Source organism: Epinephelus fuscoguttatus, linkage group LG16 (assembly GCF_011397635.1).
Source record: "Epinephelus fuscoguttatus linkage group LG16, E.fuscoguttatus.final_Chr_v1".
NCBI classification, from domain to species: Eukaryota; Metazoa; Chordata; class Actinopteri; order Perciformes; family Serranidae; genus Epinephelus; species Epinephelus fuscoguttatus.
In genome coordinates, this window is record NC_064767.1 from 2,503,575 (window position 1) to 2,524,926 (window position 21,352).

At 43.0% G+C, this 21,352-nt stretch overlaps 1 pseudogene; it reads left to right on the forward strand.

The window, feature by feature from the left end:
* Nucleotides 1-1,902: 1,902 nt before the first annotated feature.
* LOC125903537 (NACHT, LRR and PYD domains-containing protein 12-like) overlaps nt 1,903-21,352 on the forward strand; it is an 80,482-nt pseudogene continuing 61,032 nt past the window's right edge.

The window sequence follows — 21,352 nt, forward strand, 5'->3', positions numbered from 1 at the left end:
GCCATCAGACTTCATAATGCTTTGTTAAATAGATGATCTTACAGACTTATTTGAAATTTTCTTTTCGGGGATTAGTAAAGTTATTCTTATTACAATGACTGCTGTGATCCCTCAAAAGTAGTAAAAAACATTTTCAGTATTTACATAAACCCTGAAATTAATTTTGGTATTGGTATTATAACTATGAAAATGGGACTGTGGTCAAGATAATTTGAAAAAAGATACAGAAGGATGAGCAGCAGGGGATATTTGCAGCACAGCTGGTGGAAAAGTGAATATGTGCACAAAGGTGTGCTAGGCAAGGCAAGGCAAGTTTATTTGTATAGCACAATTCAACACAAGGTAATTCAAAGTGCTTTACAGAGACATTAAAAGCAACAAGACACTATTTAAAACAATAAAAACAGTCGATTGAAAAGGGAAATAGAAATTGAGAATAATAGTGATAATAATAAAATACAGTAACATAAAATAAAAACAGGCTCAATACATTGAACCGTCAGGATAAGAAAAGAAGTAGAATAATAAAGGGCATAAATCAGCAGTGTGTAGTTAAAAAGTACGGGCAGTAGAATACAGCAGGTAAGTATTTAATCTAAGAGTACGCTTCAGTAAACAATAGTGTTTTTAACCCTGATTTAAAGGAGCTGACAGTTTGAGCAGACCTCAGATCTACATATTATGCTATACATAATATGCTACATATATATATATATATATATAGATAGATAGATAGATAGATACATATACATACATACATATATCCCACTCTGGGGTTGAGGTGAATAAAAGCACTGTGTTGTGATCTAAATAACATGCTGTTGCTATCTGCAGAAAGTATTAAAGCATGAAATCCCGCATTTTTAATGTACGAAAGCATCCTGCATCATAACTACATGTGTGCCGTTTGTAACAAACCAAACCGCGTGAAAATCAGTTGAAAATTCAGCGAGTTATTCTATTTTACTTGTGCATACAGCTCCTTCCTCAATCGAAGTGAATGCACTGTGGAGGCGAAGCGAGACGCATCCAAGATGGCGGCCGACCAGGATGTCGGCTCCAATAGGCAGCGGCAGTCAATGCAGCGCCTATGTATATGTCTGTATATATGTCTATGTGTTCCCCCTTCAAACACATCCCGATCACTTAATTAATTTCTCCAACCTGTTGTGTTTTATTAACAAACTAAACATAACTTTACACTAATTTACCGGACAGGTTTACAATGAACACAACAAGCTAACCCGGGACGGAGACAGTTCCGGGGACAGTATTTTAAAGGGACACTAACTTCGCCATGACACCAGTTCAATCTGTGCTTTGTGTTTTTAAGCGTTATTTATGCAAATATAGAGAGTTACACACGCACATGTACAAACCAAGGAGTTGCTCACATTTTGTTTAATTATGTTGCTTCTAAAGTCAAAGAAACCCGCCTCAAAATTATGAAATAAACCAGGGACGACTATGATCAGAGGTGCAGAGGCCAGGCCAGAGACATCTGACTGTATTTATGAAGCAGCGACTGTTGTGACTCTAAACTAAAGTCCAGAGACTGTTTGTTTCCTCTGAATCATTCCAGTGTGTCTTTACAGCCAGCTCTCAGCTGATGGAAGTGGCTGCTTCCTTTTCTCCCACTATTTACACTGGTGGTGTTGAAGTGCACGTGTTCACCCTCACGTGACTGATGCTTGCCTCTCAGTCAGAATACTAACACCTAACATCTGGCTTTAATCTGTCTGAACTCACTGACAGAAGGACTGTAAGAGACATTTGGGCAGCTGTGTATTAATATGTCTCACTGACTATATGAAGATTCTGCTGCTGTCCATTCATATTGGAGCTGCTGTATATTTGGGCCGAGGGCGCCACCTGCAGTGTGGAGGCGGCACTGGGTGGATGTGAAGAATGAGACTGATGTGAGAGCAGCTGTTTGTCACCGCCCCTTCATTCCTGTTGGCACTTTAGTTTCACTTTGTGTGCTCGTCGTCGTGTCGCAGCTTCTTGTCTCCATCTAAAGGTTTGTAAGCTTTGACACTTTTCACTGTGTGACTCTTGAATGACTCTTTGTTAGTTCACTTCCTGTAGAAACTTGTTAAAGTGGAGTTCAGTTTCCACCATGAGAGGAGGATCAGTGAGGACCGGACAGACACGTCCCTCCAAACCCTCTGAAGAAGAACACAAACTCTTCAGTCCGCACTTTCACTTCACTTCTTACTCTCACAGTTTGTCACCAACTATTTAGACTCTGAAAGAAAAGTTAGAGGTCCACGCATGCGCACAGTAACGTGTTTTTTCAGTAGAGGGAGGTGCTGCTTGGTTACGTGCATGCGCGTGTCAGTGTTTGAATAAACAGATAAGGGCGCGCGCAGGTCGCAGTCAGTTCTTTCCTGTTCAGAGCGTCGGGGTCGGGAGCGCGCAAAACACACTTTGGGTTCATTTGCTCTTTTACGCACCTGTGGCGCGCTTGGGCGCGTGCTGGGATCAGAGAGGTTATATCATAGAGGCTGAGATGATCATGGCAAATCACATTCAGTCTTTGCATCCCCTTTACACGCAGAGCTCTCCACGTCATGACGCACGGACACTTTGGATCCTTTTTGTTCAGAGGAAACTTTGGGTGCGCTCCGAATCACATCCTTTCTACGTTTAGTAGGTCCTGCAGCTGCTCTTAAAAAGTACCTCCTGTTCCATGCAGTCTGCACACAATCAGGACAGACTACTGTCTCATAACAGGACGCCCTGAACTTTGACCCTCCTGCTTCTATACCTGTGACCATGGAGACAAAGCTAACGCCTCTATCATCCACAGCTACAGAGCCAGAAGACAAAATTGATTCCTAGTGCTGCACAATTTGATAAAAATGTGCGATTGCTATTTGAGTGGACAATATCGCGATTGCGATCACAATATAATAAATAAATGGTATCATGAGTCTTCTTGCTACATTATATCAGGGGGGCACTGACCTGACCTGACAGAGTTATTGTTATTTAACTTTTAAACTTTTACACAGCACGTCTTTCTGTTCAATGTCGCCGTACCTGAATCCAAAGTATCGCCATGTAATAGACATTTTTTTTTTTTACCATCAGCTCAGCCTGTTAATGGTCGTGCTCATGCTCTTCTTCAGCGTCTGTGTTGGTCACTGCTGCAGCCGGGTGGTCACCTGAAAGTCCCTGTACATATGTAGGCCATGTTGTGTTTTCTGGCTTTCTCTATTTTTGTAATGTTTTAACTTTAGTCACGCGAAATGCTTTTTACCCTTTTATACAAATAAAAAACACGCAGACTGAATGAAATTCTGGCTCTTTATTTGTAAAAAGGAAGAAATGCACCAAAACAGTCTTCTCTGGTTGCAAAGCCAACAATGGTAACACAGCAACAACAGTGATCAACAAAATGATCAACAAAAACAGTGAGTAAAGAACAACAAAATGCTCAGTACTTAAATGGTAACATAAAATAAATAAACACATTTAAATAATATCTTGCCTTTGCCTTCCCATTGAGCTTTTCGCGGTACAGACCGACTGTTTTCTTTACTTTGGTCAATGTTGCCGTCCTTTTGTTTCATCCACGCTCACCGTTTCAGGTAACAATTATGGAGATAGATTTGTTTCATAATTATGTGTGTGAACAGTTCGACAATCTGTGTAAATGTGTCATCTGTAAATATAAAACACCTTCCACAATTACAAAAAAAAAGAAACTCACAAAAATATTTTGCAAGTATAAAACAGATCTGCAAATACACAAACACATTCCACAAATAAAAAAACTATCTGTGAACACATTAAATTAATTTGCAAATAAATGAAAATCATTTGTGAATATCTTCCTAACATTTACAACTTTCTAACAGGCATTTGTGGATCTCAGTTCTACTCAGGTGGATTTGCTTTTTACACACACACAGAGTTACACACACAACAGAGGCTGAGAAAACCTTCTTCTTCTTCCTTCACATCATTTCACTCACTGTTGTTCTCTCTCTCATGGAGTCTCTGTCCATAAATGTGCTGCCATGTGTGAATGAAGCTGTAAGAAACATCAGCGTAAACGTCTCCTCTGTCTCAATGAGCAAATATCACTTTAACAAATCCATGACGGCAGCAGTGTCACATATTTCCTGTGTGAACAGGGCTTAAAAGAGCCAGTCTGCCTCCAGTCTGAGTCCTGATGGAGCACATGGTCCCACTCAGATCAACAGAAAACTCTTTGTGTCCACAGACCTGGTCCAGACAGCAGAGAGCTGCAGAGTGATGAAGTCCATGAGAAGAAACTGAGTAAGTGGACCTTTGATTGATTCCAGTCTCTAATGTGTCTCTGTTGGTTCATGTGTTCACCTCCTGTCTTTGATCCAGACTCCACAGCACAAAGTTTATCTGACAACAAGCACTTTAAAGTCTAATGATGAACCTGTCTGTCTGTCTGTCTGTCTGTCTGTCTTCATCAGGAGGCTGCAGGTTATCACCAACATGAAAAGGTATCACACTCAACACTTGACATCACATTTGATCCTGTTTCACCTTCAACATGTTCATCAACTCTCTGTTTCCTGTTTCTCTGCTCTCTCACCTCAACACTGACTCATAATAAACCTGTAAATGTACTCAAAGAGCCACAATGTGTCAATATAACCAGTTAATGGTCGGGACCTCAGAACCTCCGACCTTATGAACGCCTCTTAATCTAAAGCAGATTAACAAAACACATGCAGGTTAGTCTGTCACACCTCGTGTTAAGGGGTGTACCCTTCAGACAAACTATAGAAAAGCAACATACTTAAAATGACATGAACTTTTATAGAATTTACATCCTTAAAATGACAAACTTTTATGATAGCAACAATAGTTATCTGCTGCTGTGTGTGTATTAACTCTGGGGTTTTTAACCAGGGGTTACACAGAGACAAAAGTTTTCAAAGTGAATCCAACAGAAACAAATGAGAGCATCTGTGAGTGTGAGGACGATCAGCCCATGGTTTCATGTCAGAATAATATGAGCCGTGTTCACACTTTAGTCTTTGTATGTATGTATTTGTGTTGTATATATAGTGAACGTTACATGATGTGTCTCTGTTAAAGTGTCTCAAGCAGCAGACTGAACACATGTTGCACAAACTGTTGATACAAAAACTGTCAGTGTGCAGGTCCACAGGGTGGAGGTTTGGATTGTGAGCTCCCCCTGGTGGTCAGTGAGGTTTACAGCTGCTCTCAGTGTTCCTGTCAGTCTGCTGTCATCCTGTAGGATTCTACTTCTCCTGTTGATAGCTGCTGATACTGAGGCTGAAGACTGAAAACTGAATTTCCCTCCCTGCTGGTCTTCCTCTCTGTGTGCTAGGATCCATCAGAGACCAGACTCCCCTCGACCTGAACCTGACCCCAGCTGTGTGTCCCTTCAGACTGACCAGTCACATGAACATGGCATCGATGTTAAAGGACGAAAAGTCTCTGCTGCACAGTAAGCTGACATTAAATGTAAAATGAGCCTGACAGCTTCCCAGTTTAACTGGTCTTGTCTCCATCATCTCCATCATCTCCATGCCCCAAGCCTCGCTTTCCGTCATCTAAAAGTCACTCAGGAAGCGAGTACAGTCTCAACACAGTCTCTTCCACGGTCCATATCCCACTCAGTCAATCTCCACTCAAAACACAAAATCCATCATGTAACTTTAGCCTCCCTCCATTGTCCCGACAACTGTGGCCTAATGCTAAAAGAATTCTGTCATGTCAGTCGTCATGCTCACTGCTCCGTCAACACGAGCTCTCTTCTGGAGGCCATCATCACCCCCAAAGAATAAAATAAAGAAAACTCTGAAACGTTAACAGACCTGTTCTTTTTCTCGATCTGTAGAGTTTAAGACTGTTGCATCACCACCACCCACTGGATTGCAACAGTTTCACAGTGCAAACTATTTACAGTGTCCATTCAAATAGATCCCAATCAAGACATCTTACGTTTTGTAATCCAGACCCAATTATGATCTGCCAGGAAGTCGTAGTTGGAAATCCAACAGGAGTGGACAGAAGTGCGAAAAAGAAAACTGTGCAGGGCGTGCCTGGTCTCACTCCAAAGTCGTCAAAATCCGGCAATTGGGCAGTGACTTGTGGTGTCACACACCAACGAAAAAAGGCCTTTACCATTGGCATGATATGGGGCCGGATGCCATTATAGTTTCACGGTGCCCGACGACCTCAGGGGCAAATGCAACGGGACAAAGACAAAAGTTACGGCGGTGAAAGTCCTCCTGGGATGGGCAGGGAGGGGTGGTGGATGGATTCAGCAAACTCCAACTTTCACCTGAGAGAGCGGTGTTCATGTCCCATAAGATTCTAGAGCCAAACACTGTTCTTTTATCCTAAATTTAACCACATGCTTTTGATGCCTAAACCCAACTATGTGTTTGTTGTTGAAGGGAAAAAAAAGTTAATTCAAAGTGTTGTACTGTTGTAGTGTGGTTTTTTTTTAAGAGACTGTATGTAGAAGTTTTCTGTGAAAACAGACAATGGACATGGTGTCCCAGAACGTAAACAACCAACGCACTCAGGGTGCCTTGTGTGTTGTATGTGGACGAGGAATGTCTGTGACCAAACGTGGATATGTGACATGGTCGGAGTGAGAAATGTGTTGGCAGGGCTCTAGTATTGTGTAAAGATGTTGGTCAAGATGTTCAGTGACTGTGTTGTCCTGACATCAGTAGGGAGTTCATTCCACCGCAGAGGAACCAGAACAGAAAAGAGTCTTGACCGAGATCAAAGACCACACCACCAGGGACAGGGCAGCTAACTGTCCAGAGGTAAAGGAGGAGGGTAGGGTTTGATGGCTTGTTGGTATGAAGGACCAGCTGCAGAGGTCTGAAGACAAGCTGCAGTTCAACAAGACAAAGATTTAGCACTATCAGAAACTGACCCTGCACTCAGATGTGCTGCGTCCAAAACCCAAAACAGGCCACAGTTTCAATTGGAGTGGCAGCTCAACAGTGTGAAGTCTTAGCACATCTGACTGACAACACACTGGTTAAACATTCACATACACTGAATACAAACAAGCATTGAGATAAAATAACTTTTATTATCCAATAAAACCAATGAAATCAGAGACAGAAATCTTGTGTGTTCAGTAAATGTCAGTGTTTCTATCAGTTTCCAGCAGCAGAGAGAAAAGTCCCCTGTACCCAGCTGTGTGTCCATGAAGAGTGATGAGTCTATGGATCGTTTCATTGACTTCAAAGATGGACGTCCTTCTTCTGACCCACTGTAAGTACTTAAAACTGTCAACTGAAACAGATGGGCTATCAGTTACACAGATACAGAACTGGTAGTTCATGATTTACAGTGTTGTTTACATCTGGTTTTCATGACAATCAATTATGTCAGAGCACAACATCTTTAACTAACTGGTGTGTGTGTGTGTGTGTGTGTGTGTGTGTGTGTGTGTGTGTGTAATTCATAACTTAAAGCAGTCTCCTGGTGCAAACACAACGGGTCTCATTCATGTAAAGTGAGTAAATCTGTGTGTAGATTTGCACATAAAAGCCTACTCTACTAAAAACCTACTCCGGATTCAGGAACGCCGCGGCAAACTCAGATTTGATCGTAAACACGTGTGTATGATCATGAATGCCAATCCATCGTAAAGTGACAGCGCACTCCGGTAATCAGCAATTAGCATAAATCCCGCCCATTAATAGCCAATGACCACCATATAAGGAGGTGTAGGTGCATCCTGTCGATCTGTCAGTCATGGCGCAAAGAAAGAAAGAGACAGAAAGAAAAAATTTTCAAGTGGAGATCGAAATAACTTTGGGTGAAGTGGACTTAAGAAAAAACATTTTATTTTCTTCAGTTAGTAGTGGTGTGACAGGGACAGGCAAAGCGAAGGCCTGGAGGGAGGTAACAGATGCTGTTGATGTTGTCCCCGTAGTACAAAGAACCATGTCAGAGAGGTGAAGCGTAAATGGTTTGATATGAAACTGGAGGCAAAGAAACGCAAGCACACACACAAAATACAGCGGTCACCAAACAAACAGAAGATTAATTTGTGGGTTTCTGAATGAAGTGGGAACGGGAAACCAGAGATGTTTTGTGTGTAATGGATAAACTCTAAATCAGTGATGGCTGTTGGAATGTAGAGCTATTTAACATTTATTTTAACAGATGATACGATAACATATAGCCTACAGCAGTTTGTATGCATCATCTTCAAATGATTTGAATCCTAAAAGCCTAAAGCTCTGCTTTATACAACGTAAATTTAAACATTTGTCAAATCAGATTTATTAATTCAAATGATCAAAAAGCCACAACATGGATCTTAAACCTGCTAATTGCCAACGAATTTAACTAAATGTGTTATATTTTTAATATTTTGTTATGTTTAGATTATGTGTTTCAAAGGCATCTGTGTATTGTGTACATAACAGAGCGCAATACGAGTTAAAATTGTAATTTCCAAAAGTGACAAGCAATATTTATGTGCTTTACTAAATTTACACAAGCACTACGAGAGGTCAGGAGCAGGAGTAGCTTTTGTTAGTAGCTACGAAAAGATCGGAGCTACTAAAATATTGATGAATGTGGACATGCACGTCAATTTCCGTCTGCGAACAGTTTACACACAAATTCCTTCTGCTCATGTTTCATGAATGAGACCCAATGTGAGCTAATTCTTTCACAGAGTCAACCAGGGGAGGCCAAAGTTTCAGATTGCTGCAGATTTTTGGGGACTGGCAGACAACTGGAGACTAGCTGAAGTCCTCTGGGCAGTAGTTCTAGATTTTTTAAGGACTACCTGCAGCAGTATGGCAAACAGTTTCTGAAGCTTATGGTCCAGATGCAGAGGCTTGAGGACTCACTAAAGTGGTCTGGAAACAAATTAAAGAGGTTGTGGACTAGCTCCAGAGTTTTAGGTCAATTGCTGCAGAGGTTTTTGGACTATTTTCAAAAGGCTGCGTCCACGCTTCAGAGTTCTGGGAACAACCAGTGAAGGTATGTGGACTAGTGGCAGATGTTGGGGCCTAGCTACAGAGGTCTGTACACTAACTACAGACGTTTAAGGACTACCTGCAGAGGTCTGGAGGCAGAGCAGTTTGTTGAAGAGTCAGTTAGTCAGTTAGTTTAAGAGTTCCCTTTTGAAGGGTTGCCCTTATGTCCTAGGCCTTTGTAGGTAAGTAGTCTTTGGTTTCACAGATGCCTCCAGAAACACCCTCTGATTAAAGCTAAAGCCTCAGATTGCTAATTGCAATTATAATCAGGGAATGTAGTGCAGGCTCCACCCACAAATGACCAAGACAAAGCTTTACCACTGACAGAAACTGGCCGTGCTCCCAGATGTGCTGTGGCCCAAAGACAAACACAGGTCACAGTTTCAAGTGTAGGGGCAGGTCAACAGCATCAAGTGTAAGCCTGGCACTGCTATAAAATTCCAAAATTCCAAGTATCACATCAGATTGTGGTGATCAGTGCCTTTAAGCACACACGCCGCTGCCTCACACACATCCAGCAGTCAGGTCAAGGAATATCTATGCTGTGTTTTATGCTGAATAGAAATCTTGTATGTTCAGTAAATGTCAGTGTTTCTATCAGTTTCCAGCAGCAGAGAGAAAAGTCCCCTGTACCCAGCTGTGTGTCCATGAAGAGTGATCAGTCAAAAGACCATTTCATTGACTTCAAAGATGGACGTCCTTCTTCTGACCTGCTGTAAGTGAATGAAACTGTTGAATGAAACAGATGAACTAACTGTTGTGATCCTCAGTCATGAGACACAGAATCAGGTGTCCATCATTTACAGTGTTGTTTACATCTGGTTTTCATTCTGATCAATCATGGCAGAACACGTCTTTAACTAACTGGTCTGTGTGTGTTTTTGTAAATGATATAAGTTCTACAGTCTCCTGGTGCAAACATCATGTGAGCTCACTGTTGATGATTCCTCCACAGAGTGGACCAGGAGAGCTCAGAGGTTCCCAGTGCTCAGTCTGCCCAGCAACATCAAACACACCTGGACTCCATATTTATGGTCTGTACATGTACAACAACTACTTTGACATCTATTCTGTTCACAATCATCTCCATGCTGCACTTTTTACACCAGTGGATTGTCAGTGTGTCCAACATGGATCTGATGTTTGAGTGTGTCATTCATATAATATTCTGTTCCAGCTGCTGGAGGAGAACATCCTCACTTTTGTGAAGAACGAGCTGAAGAAGATCCAGAAGGTTCTGAGTTCAGATTACCCAGAATGCTTAGAGAGTCAGAGGGAGGATGAGGAGGTGTTGGATGGTGAGGATAAAGAGCAGAGGAGGAGCAGCAGAGAGGCATTTGTGAAGATCACACTGAACTTCCTGAGGAGAATGAAGCAGGAGGAGCTGGCTGACTGTCTGCAGAGCAGTAAGAGGATTTCTATAAAGATTTAACATGATGGATAAATGGGACGTTTACTAATGTCTCAAGAGACGGACCAAAATATATTCATATACTCATTCTTTGAGGAAATGACATGTTGAAATATTTTCTTTGTCTTTCTGATCTTCTTTGTTGTGTTCATTCAGGACTTCTTGCTGCAGTCTGTCAGCGTAAACTGAAATCTAACCTGCAGAAGAAGTTCCAGTGTGTGTTTGAGGGGATCGCTAAAGCAGGAATCCCAACCCTTCTGAATCAGATCTACACAGAGCTCTACATCACAGAGGGAGGGACTGCAGAGGTCAATGATGAACATGAGGTCAGACAGATTGAAACAGCATCCAGGAAACCACACAGACCAGAAACAACCATCAGACAAGAAGACATCTTTAAAGCCTCACCTGGAAGAGACGAACAATCAGAACAGTGATGACTAAGGGAGTGGCTGGCATTGGGAAAACAGTCTTAACACAGAAGTTCACTCTGGACTGGGCTGAAGACAAAGCCAACCAGGACATACAGTTGACATTTCCATTCACTTTCAGAGAGCTGAATATGCTGAAAGAGAAAAAGTACAGCTTGGTGGAACTTGTTCATCACTTCTTTACTGAAACCAAAGAAGCAGGAATCTGCAGGTTTGAAGAGTTCCAGGTTGTGTTCATCTTTGACGGTCTGGATGAGTGTCGACTTCCTCTGGACTTCCACAACAATGAGATCCTGACTGATGTTACAGAGTCCACCTCAGTGGATGTGCTGCTGACAAACCTCATCAGGGGGAAACTGCTTCCCTCTGCTCGCCTCTGGATAACCACACGACCTGCAGCAGCCAATCAGATCCCTCCTGACTGTGTTGACATGGTGACAGAGGTCAGAGGGTTCACTGACCCACAGAAGGAGGAGTACTTCAGGAAGAGATTCAGAGATGAGGAGCAGGCCAGCAGAATCATCTCCCATATCAAGACATCACGAAGCCTCCACATCATGTGCCACATCCCAGTCTTCTGCTGGATCACTGCTACAGTTCTGGAGGATGTGATGAAGAGCAGAGAGGAAGGAGAGCTGCCCAAGACCCTGACTGACATGTACATCCACTTCCTGGTGGTTCAGACCAAAGTGAAGAGCATCAAGTATGATGGAGGAGCTGAGACAGATCATCACTGGAGTCCAGAGAGCAGGAAGATGATTGAGTCTCTGGGAAAACTGGCTTTTGATCAGCTGCAGAAAGGCAACCTGATCTTCTATCAATCAGACCTGACAGAGTGCGGCATCGATATCAGAGCAGCCTCAGTGTACTCAGGAGTGTTCACACAGATCTTTAAAGAGGAGAGAGGACTGTACCAGGACAAGGTGTTCTGCTTCGTCCATCTGAGTGTTCAGGAGTTTCTGGCTGCTCTTCATGTCCATCTGACCTTCATCAACTCTGGAGTCAATCTGATGGCAGAACAACAAACAACATCCCGGTGGTCTAAAGTCTTCAGAGAGAAACAGAATCTGAAGTATCTCCACCAGAGTGCTGTGGACAAGGCCTTACAGAGTCCAAATGGACACCTGGACTTGTTCCTCCGCTTCCTCCTGGGTCTCTCACTGCAGACCAATCAGAGACACCTAAGAGGTCTGCTGAGAAAGACAGGAAGTGGCTCACAGACCAATCAGGAAACAGTCCAGTACATCAAGAAGAAGATCAACCAGGATCTGTCTGCAGAGAGAAGCATCAATCTGTTCCACTGTCTGAATGAACTGAATGATCGTTCTCTAGTGGAGGAGATCCAACAGTTCCTGAGTTCAGGACGTCTCTCCACAGATAAACTGTCTCCTGCTCAGTGGTCAGCTCTGGTCTTCATCTTACTGTCATCAGAAGAGGATCTGAATATGTTTGACCTGAAGAAATATTCTGCTTCAGAGGAGGCTCTTCTGAGGCTGCTGCCAGTGGTCAAAGCCTCCAACAAACCTCTGTAAGTACAGAGACAGTTGGATTCATATATCATAAGTTAAATGCTCTGTTGTCTTTTCAACTTACTATCTTTTTATTTCGCAATGATATCGTCTCTTCAGGCTGAGTGACTGTAACCTCTCAGAGAGAAGCTGTGACGCTCTGTCCTCAGTTCTCAGCTCCCAGTCCTCCAGTCTGAGACACCTGGACCTGAGTAACAACCACCTGAAGGATTCAGGAGTGAAGCTTCTGTCTGATGGACTGAAGAGTTCACACTGTACACTGGAAACTCTCAGGTCAGATCAAGCTGCAGACCATCTGAAATGATTTCACATATTTCTCGAAACTCCACACAGTTTAAACATTCTCTCTCATGTCAGCATTTCTGAATCTGACAAATGTTCAATCAGGATTTGAAACTTCACAGTTCAGAAACTCTTTTCTGCTTCAATTCCACCTACTGAACAACATACAGATATGAACTCTGGCTGATATAGAAAAGACCATTATGCTTTCATATCATGTCATGTTTTACTGAACAAATTTAAAGTGGTTGCTTTTCACAGCAATATAGTCCACGATGAGCAGCGCTAAAATCAACCTGCGTAGTTGTCCCTCCATTGTGACATTAGAAAGTGTCACATTTATCTTGCAAGTGTACTCTTCTTCAACGTTTGCTTTACTTCCTGGATTTTTCCCACATGGAAATTCTGACCAATCAAGAGCAGCTTTCTCACACAAGGCATTTGATCTGGTCCTCTTGTAAATGCTGCCGTGAGAACACCAACCAACTCTAGGCAATTATACAACTTTGGAACAACATGAGTCCCTGATTCAGACCAAAGGAGACCACTCTAGGGCTGACAGCAGCCTGAGACTCACCAACAAAGAGGATTACATTTTAACACAAATATTTTTTTTTACTTCTTGTTGATTGTTGTCTCTTCAGGCTGAGTGACTGTGACCTCTCAGAGAGAAGCTGTGAAGCTCTGTCCTCAGTTCTCAGCTCCCAGTCCTCCAGTCTGAGACACCTGGACCTGAGTAACAACCACCTGAAGGATTCAGGAGTGAAACTTCTGTCTGATGGACTGAAGAGTTCGCACTGTACACTGGAAACTCTCAGGTCTGAATCTGACAAATGTTCAATCAGGATTTGAAACTTCACAGTTCAGAAACTCTTTTCTGCTTCAATTCCACCTACTGAACAACATACAGATATGAACTCTGGCTGATACAGAAAAGACCAATATGCATTCATATCATGTCATGTTTTACTGAACAAATTTAAAGCGGTTGCTTTTCACAGCAATATAGTCCACAATGAGCAGCGCTAAAATCAACCTGCGTAGTTGTCCCTCCATTGTGACATTAGAAAGTGTCACATTTATCTTGCAAGTGTACTCTTCTTCAACGTTTGCTTTACTTCCTGGATTTTTCCCACATGGAAATTCTGACCAATCAAGAGCAGCTTTCTCACACAAGGCATTTGATCTGGTCCTCTTGTAAATGCTGCCGTGAGAACACCAACCAACTCTAGGCAATTATACAACTTTGGAACAACATGAGTCCCTGATTCAGACCAAAGGAGACCACTCTAGGGCTGACAGCAGCCTGAGACTCACCAACAAAGAGGATTACACTTTAACACAGATTAGTTTTTTTCCTTCTTGTTGATTGTTGTCTCTTCAGGCTGAGTGACTGTGACCTCTCAGAGAGAAGCTGTGAAGCTCTGTCCTCAGTTCTCAGCTCCCAGTCCTTCAGTCTGAGACACCTGGACCTGAGTAACAACCACCTGAAGGATTCAGGAGTGAAGCTTCTGTCTGATGGACTGAAGAGTTCACACTGTACACTGGAAACTCTCAGGTCAGATCAAGCTGCAGATTATCTGAAATGATTTCACATATTTCTCTAAACTATATCATGTTATTTGGATTGACTCCTGATTTATGACTTGATCATAATTAATTGTGAGGTTTTTAATCTGTGCTCAGAAGAGATTATACTGTAGATCACCAAATTTAGTGGGTCCTCACTTGTTACCATCTGGATGAAGTTGATATTTCAGTTTTACTGAACAAATTTAAAGCGTTCTTCTTGACTCAGTGTTATAATGCAGGTCTGTTAGTTTCCTGTTAGCTGAAGTACTAACTGAGATCTTTGTTCCTTTAGATTTGACTTTAGTCCAGACTCATTAATCAAAGAGGATTACATTTGAACACAGATATTTTCCTTCTTGTTGACTGTTGTCTCTGTAGGCTGAGTGGCTGTAACCTCTCAGAGAGAAGCTGTGAAGCTCTGTCCTCAGTTCTCAGCTCCCAGTCCTCCAGTCTGAGACACCTGGACCTGAGTAACAACCACCTGAAGGATTCAGGAGTGAAGCTTCTGTCTGATGGACTGAAGAGTTCACACTGTACACTGGAAACTCTCAGGTCAGATCAAGCTGCAGACCATCTGAAATGATTTCACATATTTCTCTAAACTATATCATGTTATTTGGATCGACTCCTTATTTATGAGTTAATCATAATTAACTGTGAGGATTTTAATCTGTGCTCAGAAGAGATTATACTGCAGATCACCAAATTTAGTGGGTCCTCACTTGTTACCATCTGGATGAAGTTGATATTTCAGTTTTACTGAACAAATTTAAAGCGTTCTTCTTGACTCAGTGTTATAATGCAGGTCTGTTAGTTTCCTGTTAGCTGAAGTACTAACTGAGATCTTTGTTCCTTTAGATTTGACTTTAGTCCAGACTCATTAATCAAAGAGGATTACATTTGAACACAAATATTTTCCTTCTTGTTGATTGTTGTCTCTGTAGGCTGAGTGACTGTCACCTCTCAGAGAGAAGCTGTGAAGCTCTGTCCTCAGTTCTCAGCTCCCAGTCCTCCAGTCTGAGACACCTGGACCTGAGTAACAACCACCTGAAGGATTCACGAGTGAAGCTTCTGTCTGATGGACTGAAGAGTTCACACTGTACACTGGAAACTCTCAGGTCAGGATTCATCAACATGTTCAACTGATGGCCACTTAAATCCTGATTTACATTAGTTGATAAACTCATAACCATCACAGGATTGTCTCTGCTGCTATGATTTCAAACCACTTGTGTTTTGTGCTTCAGTCTCTTTCCATCAACATGTTTTATCTTGTTTTTTTCTCTGTTGTTGAAACTTGAAATATCAGAGAGGAATCAGTAATGTTGTCAGATAGTTGGTGGACATTAGTGGGTGTTTGGTTGGGACTAGAAAAAAAGTCAGTAATAATGTTGATGTAACCCCACAGTAGGCGACAGTATGGCAGTACTGTGGTACCCACCCTCACATTATGTGCCATGTGTGTTGTTTTGTGTGTTTGCAGTCTGTCAGGCTGTCTGATCACAGAGGAAGGCTGTGCTTCTCTGGCCTCAGCTCTGAGCTCCAACCCCTCCCATCTGAGAGAGCTGGACCTGAGCTACAATCATCCAGGAGACTCAGGGGTGAAGCTGCTGTCGGCTGGACTGAAGGATCCACACTGGAGACTGGACACTCTCAGGTATGAAGAGGCCTGCTGCAGCCACACACACTCAGTCTGATAGAGGAGGTAGAGCTGGAAACTTTGTCTCTGTCACACTGTCAGCCTGGCTCATATGACCCTGACACACCAAGCTGACCTCAAACAACCACAGCTGATAAACACTGACTCATCAAACTGTTTGTGTCCCACATCAGACCATCAATACAGACACAAGTAGTCAGGGAACAGTAGCCAGGATGGGCCAAAACAGGAGGGAAGGTGATGAAATGTTTCTGGAGCCTTGTCTTGTTTCAACATTGGATAATAGGACAGTGGTGTATCCTGACACGTTGGAGGTTCATGGTGGGTTGACGTGTGTCAATGTGGTCATGCTGCAGGTTTGTGGGCTCATATGAAACAATAGTGGGGGATGTTTTGGTCATCATCATCTGCCACCAGTGGGTGTCATCATAATGGGAATGTTTCCTGATTTAAAAGGAGTTTAGCTTCACCTGGATTTGGTTTGTTTTGCACTGACAGAGAGTTCCCTGGCTGATAAGAGTCGACTTGTAGTGGGACTCACCACAGAAACTAAAGGTGACAGTCAGCCACAGACGCTCAATGAAGAACTAACAGCTGATTGTGGACGTGGTGTGTCAGAGACCAAAGAGCTTTATTTAGAACTGGACCAACATTATGGGGAAACAGGCAGTGCACTGTGGCTGCAGATGGACTTTGACTGGAATATTTGACATCCAGATTACAGATGATAAAAACCAGTGCTGACTGTTGCTAGGAGACAGGATGTGAACAGCAACCCTAACCCATCCAACCATCCACCCGACCTCCTCCATCAGAGGTTGTGTCTCCTTTACTTGTGACAGACAACAGTCATTATGACACAAACAAAGGAGGTCACTCATCAGGAGTAAAACAGGTGGTTTCAAAGCTCCAATAATCAATACTTGTATATTGACAATGGATCAGCTGACTGTAATGGTCAAGTGTTGTGTGGTGGTGATGAACCCACAGTAAACTGTTGAAACACCACCTGCTCAGGTACACTGAACTAAAACAATATCAGCTGATTAATAATAAGTGATGAACATGTCAGTCCATGTGGAGACAATAACAAAGCTGTGTGTATGAAAGTGATGTAATGTCCATGTTTCCATAGTGAAAGAGGAAGTGCTGCTCTGACCCCCCTCCTCCTTTCAGGGTGGAGCCTGCTGGAGTCCAATGGTTGAGACCAAGTCTGAGGAAGTGTAAGTGTGTTTTTCATTTGATCTTCAAACTGTGACATCACTCATTCAAATCTCTGATGTCATCATCAGAGTGATGATAGATGAATAACTGCAGCTGTATTGTGTCTTCTTCTCTCCATCAGATTCCTGTGAACTCACAGTCGACACAAACACAGTACACAGATACCTCAAACTGTCTGACAACAACAGGAAGGTGACACGTGTGGAGGAGGATCAGTCATATCCTGATCATCCAGACAGATTTGACTACTGGACTCAGCTGCTGTGTAGAACTGGTCTGACTGGTCGCTGTTACTGGGAGGTCGAGTGGAGAGGAGGGGTTGATGTATCAGTGAGTTACAGAGGAATCAGGAGGAGAGGAGACAGAGAGGACTGTTTGTTTGGATGGAATGATCAGTCCTGGAGTCTGAGCTGCTCTGATGGTGGTTACTATGTCAGGCACAAAAGCAGAGGAACATTCTCCTCCTCCTCTTCCTCCTCCTCCTCCTCCTCTGGTAGAGCAGCAGTGTATGTGGACTGTCCTGCTGGCACTCTGTCCTTCTTCACAGTCTCCTCTGACACACTGATCCACCTCCACACCTTCAACACCACATTCACTAAACCTCTTTATCCTGGGTTTAGGCTCTGGTCACCTGGTTCCTCAGTGTCTCTGTGTTCTCTGTAGGAGGGAGAGTCTCCTCCTGTTAGAGAAACTTTCTCACTGCTGAACAGATAGTTCAGTCTGTACAGGACTTGTTGAGAACAAAATGACGTAACAACAGTCAGCGGGAACCAAAATCATCAACCCACTGAGGGCTGGATTCAAAATCACACTGAAGATCAAAGTAAAACATCATCATCAACTCATCATGTGACCCAGTAGTGTGTACGGCCCCCGCCTGCCTGTATGACCCAGGGCCCTCTGCACCAGGAGGAACCCAGGGCCCAATGCACCAGGAGGAACCCAGGGCCCTCTGCACCAGGAGGAACCCAGGGCTGAATGCACCAGGAGGAACCCAGGGCCCTCTGCACCAGGAGGAACCCAGGGCCGAATGCACCAGGAGGAACCCAGGGCCCACTGCACCAGCATAAGGTCTGACAGTCACTCTGAGGGTTTCCTCCTGGTACCTAACAGCAATCAGGGTACCGTTGGCTATGACATGGAGGTCTGTGCAAACCCTACAAATGTCACAGGCATCTCCAGACTCTTTCACGCCTGTCACATGTGCTCAGTGTGAACCTGCTCTCATCTGTGAAGAGATCGGGGTGCCAATGGTGGATCTGCCAGTTCTGGTGTTCTCTGGTGAATGATGGAGCTGCACGGTGCTGGGCTGTGAGCACAGGTCCCACTAGAGGACGTGGGGCCCTCATGCCATCCTCATGGAGTCTGTTTCTGACAGTGTGGTCAGAAACATGCACACCAGTAGCCTGCTGGAGGTCATGCTGTAGGGCTCTGGCAGTGCTCCTCCTGTTCCTCCTCACACAAAGGAGCAGATAGCGGTCCTGCTGCTGGGTTGATGCCCTTCTACGGCCCTGTCCAGCTCTCCTGGTGTAACGGCCGGTCTCCTGGTATCTGGTATCAACCTGACTGGGCTGCAGGTACGGCCTCATGCTACCAGTAGTGCCAAGGACACTAGCAGAAGACCAAACTAGAGAAGAATCAGTCAGGAAGGATAAGGAGAGAGCAACTGTCTGTGGACACCACATGTAAAACCATTCCCTTTTTGGGGCTTGTCTTGCTTTTGCCTCTCCATTGCACCTGTTGTCACTTTGATTTGCACCAAAGCAGCTGAAACTGATTCACAATCACTTGTGCTTCCTGAATGGACACATTGATATCCCTGAAGTTTAACTGACTTCCTGTTACACTGTGACCATTGAGTGTTCCTTTAGTTTTTGAGCAGTGTAAATATTTTCATAACACAAGTTGGAAATAATTTAGGAATGTAATATAATTAGAAAATTGGGTTGTAAAAATATCTTAATTGTTGTATGTAACTATATATACATGTAAGAAATTGTGCAAATAGTTTAAGTTAATAGAAGAAAAGTGAAAGAGGGGTAGGAACATATAAGTTTTACTTCTGCCTACTCCTTTCAGAACATTTCTGTTTTGTTTTCTTCATTTCTTGTTGTCACAACATTGTTTTAAACTTAGGTTCGAAATAAAGTCATTCATTCATTCATTCATTGTCCACAGAAAAATTAATTTGTAATGAAATAATTTGAACTAATTAATATTTTTTAACAGGCTTTCAACACCTTTTTAAAAAATCATTATTAAAACAATGGCTTTAATGAGGAATAATTGTAAAGTATATTTTCCACTCAGGCCTCTTGTGCCACTGCCCCACAGAACACTCATTCAGAGTGTTACATTTTTAACATAACTGTACTATGACTTCTTAAAGTTTTTTCAACATGTTATACTATGACTTTTTTACATTCTCTACTAATGTAGTTTTATAACTAAGGTCAGGAACACAGACCAGGCCTTAGACACATCCCATTTCCATCCAAAAGTATTTGAACACTCTCACAGCTTTACATGTTCTGTGCCATGGGCGATTTTTTTTTTTCACCGCACGAAAGTTCCGCCCCGGGGTGCAAACTTCTGTAAGAACCCATGAAATCAGCTTTTATATTTTTCTGCGAAAATTATCCACACAGATATTCGCCCTCAATGAGAATGGACTTTTAGAGGTGCTGAGCACCCAGAGTGCTGGCCGGCCAGGCAACAGAAATTTCACTGTTTTGTACATTTTAACGCAATTTCGGACCATCATTCCCACATCTGTGAAAGAAAAGCATAACACTTTGTGGGTAGGGGAAACTCTGTGACTAAACCATCAAATCTGAGTAATTTAAATGCTGAGCCACAGCAAAAGAGGAATGGATTGGAATCATTAAAGAAATAATCCTAATTTCTGGAGGAAGTAGGGCTGAGCGATAAATCGATTTTATCGATTAATTAGAATTTGTAGTCGAGATCGATTTGTTTTAAAGAAAATCGAATTTCTCCACCAATGCTCCCTGCTGGGCTCCCATAGTTCAGAGTGGGCTCCCCCCTCCCCCCCGTGCGCTTGATACACAAACAACATGTGAGTGGGGAAGAACTCGTTCCCAAGAAAGGACACGAGTTCTGCAGTTATTTGGAACTGGTTTGGTTTTGTGGCATCAGACACAGAACAAACAGCACCCTGCTGCAAAGTGTGTTTGAAGGCTGTTGCTACCAGAGGTAGCAGTACTACCAATTTACTGCAGCACCTCAAACAGAGGCATGCTGCCGAGTGGGAGAGGTGTTGCTCCCTACGAAAATATCCCTATTCAAGTGCTGGAATTCATTACAATATAATGGTAGGGGAAACACTGCCGTATGATGAGAAAGGGGCCTGGCGGAAAGTGATCATGGATGCAGTTGTGATGTATATTGCAAGAGATATGGTGCCCATATAAACCATGGAATAGCCGGGGTTTATTCATATGCTGAAGGTTTTGGACCCCAGGTACGTGCTACCAGGCCGCAAGTATTTTTCTGAAAATTGATTTTAAGTAGGGAGGGAAAACTCGATTTAAATCGTGAATCGGATTTGTGGTGAAAAAATCTTAGATTTTTTTTGAGGCCATATCGCCCAGCCTGAGGAGGAAGACAACTCATTTTGATACAGCAGCAGAGGGAAATGGAGTCACACCATTTGATCTGACACTCTGACCTGAACCTGGCTCTTTAAAAAAAAAAAAATAAAAAAAAATCTTATATCCATGAGTCGTCAGTCTGTCTGTCTGCACACACTGCTGTATTTTTGTTGTTAAAATGTCACTTTTCAATCTGGATTAGCACCCCAGGGGCCCCTGGGCACCAGGTCTCAAAGGGCCCTTGGACACACGCAACGTCACCACCTCACACACCATGCTATGCCACACCACGGCACCACCACGCCAATTAACACACAAATCATACTAACCAGTTACCAGCAACTAATGTTGATTACAGCACTGATGATACGAACAACACCTTATTCACTCTCTCTCACAGATACTCACTCACTCACAGATAATAATCACCACTGAAATGTTACATCAGTGCATCATAACAGCCACACAACACAGCTGAATGGAGGGTTTCAAAATAAGGGGTTCATAGGCACCATGCAGAAATGCAACAGCCAACAAATGAGCTGCAACTGGTGTGTGTGTGTGTGTGTGTGTGTAAGAGAGAGAGAGAGAGAGAGAGAGAGTGTGTGCAGGGCAGAGATAATGTGTCAAAATGAAGGT